General features: G+C 38.5%; 1 pseudogene; it reads right to left on the minus strand.

Moving 5' to 3' along the window:
* Positions 1–3,504: 3,504 nt before the first annotated feature.
* Positions 3,505–4,698, minus strand: LOC101604178 (annotated as a pseudogene).
* Between the last annotated feature and the right edge of the window lie 298 nt (positions 4,699–4,996).

The following is a 4,996-nucleotide window of genomic DNA, read 5'->3' on the forward strand; positions in this document are numbered from 1 at the left end:
AGTTTTTAAAGTTCTGAAAAGATTTTGTTTGGAGTTATGGTTAGGATTGCATTACATTTGTAGACTATTCCACAAGGTATTGGGGCTAGAGAAGAGTGTTCTGAGGATGGGGAATCACAGCCCAAAGGAGGTGTGTGCCAATGCTTCAGCAAGGAGTGGTGGGTATCCACAGAGGAGAGTACCAGTGTAGCGGAATTAGGTAACAGGACGTCATATCTATGCTACTCCTGCCCAAGATGCATGACCTAAATTCTATTAAGCAACTGACTCACGGTCTTCTAAAGAACCCAGCTCACAAAAGTCACAAGGAAACAAAGGACTATTGAAGAAGGAGAGAGACTAGAAAGATGATATAACTAAATAACACACATGATTTTTAACTAGATATTTTTATTATAAACTTTAGGTTTCTTTCATTTCAAAGTTTATTTTTATTCTCACGTAGTAAATCAATGACTATATGTTCATTTTCTGTCTTTGACACTCGGCTGACTTCAGACATTTTATTGGTTCTATATTTTTAGTTGTTTTCTTTACAGTTGCTTAACATGAAGTCATTTGCCACAAATGATTTCAGTTTCTTATTCTATAAACATGTATCTTAATTTTCTTGTTTTATTCATAGTAATTTCAGAACAATGTAATATATACTCTGAAGCTAATACTCTGTCCTTTATATGGACTTCAAAAGAACTTCCATTAAAGTCTTACTATTAGCTACAATATTTACTATTCTTTTTAATAGATACTCTTTATTATAGTGGTACTTAAAATGGTATGCCTTCCCCAGGGAAATGCAAATACCTGTCTGTTCACCCCAGATAAAACAAGAACAGACCAAAGCATGACTATATCAAAACTAGTATATTCATCAGGTGGCAGAGGTAGGAAGATCACCATGAGTTCTAGGCCACTCTGGGACTACATAGGGAAATCCAGGTCAGCTTGAGCTAAAGTGAGACCTTACCTCAAATTACCAAGAAATAAAATAAATAAACTAAAATCTAGTATATTCAACATGTTTTATATGAAATGACAACTATGTCTATAAATGTGATTGTTATTTATCTATGCATGTCCAGTTCTTGTTTGTTTTTAACTTTAAGGTAATTTTAACATCATAAAATTAACTGAGGAACATCGCATTTCCTCTTGTAAATATAGGGCTGTTGTAGTTATGTGATTGTTGCTAGGGAAAACATCCAACCAAAAGCAGCTGATGGGAGGAAAGGGTTTATTTTGGCCTTCATGATGGTGGGAGAAAGCAGAAGCTGGACATTGCCTCAGAAGCTGGACACAGCAGGTGGACAACAGCAGCAAGAGAGTGAGCCAACCTCTGGCAAGGGGGAGCCGGCTGTAACACACCTAAGCCCCAATAGCACAGCTCCTCCAGCGAGTATCCACCTCCCAAACTGCAACCCCCTGGGGACCAAGTGTTCAAAACATATTAATTCATAAGGGGCTTCTGGTTCAAGCCACCATAAGAACCTCTCACATTTTTTTAATTTATTTTAATTTTGTAAATTTTTTAGAGAGTGACAATTGATGCCCCATGGCCTCAGCCACTGAAGTCAAATGCCAAATGCTTGCACCACCTAGTGGGCACGTGTGACCTTGTGCTTGCCTCACCTTTGTGCATCTGGCTTACATGGATTCTGGAGAGTCAAACATGGGTCCTTAGGCTTTACAGGTAAGTGACTTAACTGCTAAGCCATCTTTGCAGCTTCAAATATTTAATGAATAGAGTGTAGGACTGTATAGAATTGTTACCTTTCTTTTAGTCCTTACTGCTTCTGTTAATTTCTTTGTTTTCTTTCCTGGTTACTATTCCATGGGAATCTGCTATACATCTGAATCAATTCTGGTTATTTTACATTCTCCTAGAAAATATTTTACTTTATATTATTGTTCTTTTGTCCCAGTGCCTTTGTTGTATTGATCACATTTTCTTTGATCCTTTTTTTTCAAGTGATTTAAAAGTTATACATTCAAGTTCTTTTTATTAGTGGTTTTCTTTATATTAGGAATACATTTGAACTTATGTCATTCTCAAGAAAAAGTAATACCAATGTGCTCTCTACACTCCCTTCTTCTTGAAGATCAAAGTTGATGTTTTCCATTTTCTTTCTCCAATCCTGTCTTAGATTTTATCCAAGTAGCTCTAGAATATTTTTAATCTTCTATGCTTCTAGTTTTCATTGTCTATAATTGCCTTTATTTTTTACAACTAGGATAAATAATGTGTGTGCATTTGTGTGTGGTTCATGTGGTGTTATATATCTGCTGTGTGTGTATAAAGTATGCATATCTAAGTGCAAACGGGTATGCTCCTTGAAAGCATGTGTGGACGCCAGAACAGGCTGACAGATAGCCTTCTCTGTCACTCTTCCACATTGTTTCCTTGAAATAGAATCTCTTACTGAACCTGGAGCTGCTGCTTTTTCCATCAGACTGGCTGTTCAAGGATCCCCCAGGAAGTCTCCTTTTTCTTCCCCCTAGAAGACTGGGTTATAAGCATGTATGGACATGCCTGCTATTTTTACATAAATGCTGAGGATCAAACTGAGATACTCTCTAGCCCTCAAGCTTTCACAACAAGCTCTCTTCCTTCTGAGCCCTCTTACCAGCCCCAATCCTGCAAAGGGTAGCAGAGACCAGAAAATCAACCAGGCTCATGAAAAACATCAAGTTCTGGTATTTGAAACAAACTGTCTCAATTAGAATGTGCAGAAGAGCAATGGCAAGGGACACCTGATGTCCTCCTCTGACCACTGTAGGAGAGTTCCTTCTACTACAAGAAAATGTATGAGGTACTACAGGGCACACACACTAATTTCTTTGATATTATCAAGTAATGCAGGGCTGTGATTCTAATTGTAAAAGTTTAATCATTATATATAAAAATGAAGTATTTTTATTTCCATGGATGATGACTTCTATTCAAAAAGAGCTATTATTGTTATGAATTTAGTAGATATCTTCTCAAATATATGTGTTGCATATGCAATATTTAGAATTAATAGTTTAATATGATACAATTTATCATGTAACTTCCTTTTAAAAACCTGACTAAGCTGGGCATGGTGGTACATGCCCTTAATTCCTGTACTTGGAAGGCAGAGGTAGGAGAAATGCTATAAATTCAAGGCTATCCAGGGACTACTGAGAGAGTTCTAGGATAGCCTGGTCTAAAGTGAGACCCTACCTTGAAAAAGCCAAAGATAAAATAAAATGTAAACTGACCAATACATATTGGAGGATTTTTTTTTAAAGTTAAAAATTCCTTAATTTTTTATTCCTGGTACCACTACCACAATTTGCAGGGCAATATACCTGATGTAATGAAAGAAAAAGAAAGACAAAGCTACAATACATGAAAGACCTCAGGAATGTACATCTAATTGACACTACATTGCATTTTATCAATAGCTGCACTTTTTGCAAACTGTGGCTATGACAGTCCTGAACAAGAAGGGTTTCCTGTTTAAGCTGCAGTAACTTTTCTGAGTATATAGATCATCGCTCCTTCTGTGGCAGATTTTTACAGTTCCTCTAATGCATTTGGGACGACTGTCTCAAAGTAACCTGCAGCTTTCCTGACAACTCCTCGCTCTCTCTCCTGCTAAGAACTGTAGCCCTTTTCTGCTGTTTTTAAAACCTTCTGCTACCATATCCACCACTTCCACCACCAGATCCATAACCACCACCATAGGGACTGCCAGAGCTTCTTCCACCAAAACTGCCCCCCTTCATGGGTCCATAATTTGACTGCTGTTGTCCACTATAATTTCCGAAATCATTGTAGTTCCCACCTCCACCATAGTTACCACCACCAAAATTTCCTCCTTCATTGTAACCACCGTATCCTCCTCCTCCACCACCATATCCACCACCTGGTTTCCATATCCTGGACCACCACCACCAGAGCCTCCTCTACTACTATAACCAGGACCACCACCATAGTTGCCACCGTCACCTCCAAATCCATTATAACCACCATCACCTCCACCATAACTCCTCTGCTGCCACCACCTCCACCACCATAGCCACCTCCACCACCTCCAAAGTTTCCACCATGACCCATAAAGTTTCCAGATCCACCTCCACGACCTCTCTGTGACCCAGCCGACTGCATCTCTTGCTTAGAAAGGGCCTTTTTCACTTCACAATTATGCCTATTAATAGTGTGATATTTCTGAACAACAATTTTATCAACTGTATCATGATCATCAAAAGTTACAAAAGCAAATCCTCTCTTTTTTCCACTCTGCCTGTCTTCCATCAATTCTATGGTTTCAATTTTGCCATACTTTTCAAAGTAGTCTCTCAGATTATACTCTTCTGTATCTTCTTTAATACCACCAACAAAAATTTTCTTCACTGTCAAATGGGCACCAGGTTTTACAGAATCCTCTCTAGAAACAGCTCTCTTTGGTTCCACTACACGCCCATCAACCTTGTGTGGCCGAGCACACATTGCTGCATCCACCTCTTCAACACATGAGTAAGTCACAAAGCCAAAGCCTCTGGAACGCTTTGTTTGGGGGTCTCTCATGACCACACAATCTGTGAGTGTGCCCCATTTCTCAAAATGTTCTCTCAAACTGTCATCTGTAGTTTCAAAGCTCAGACCACCAATAAACAGCTTTCTCGACTGCTCTGGTTCTTTTGGATCATGGCCCTCCATTTTGAGACTGGGCTCGCCTCTTCCAATTCGAGTTCAATATGGGACTGAGAGGAAGAGCATATTGGAGGATTTTAATGGCAATATAAGTTTACTTCTCCTAAGTGGTACATACCATATAGTACGTGTGTCAAGTTAAACACTTTCTATTTTCAGACACCTAAGTAATTGCTGTATGTATATTATAGACAATATTTATGTGCTTGTTTTTATATTGGACAAATTTCTGTATGCTTGTGTATCAGTTTGTCTTTAATTCAGGAAACAGTAGTATATGTCTTCCAAGAGTAAAAGATTTACTATAAAGGTAAG

The sequence above is a fragment of the Jaculus jaculus genome, chromosome 5, assembly GCF_020740685.1.
Source record: "Jaculus jaculus isolate mJacJac1 chromosome 5, mJacJac1.mat.Y.cur, whole genome shotgun sequence".
In the NCBI taxonomy this organism is placed as follows: Eukaryota; Metazoa; Chordata; class Mammalia; order Rodentia; family Dipodidae; genus Jaculus; species Jaculus jaculus.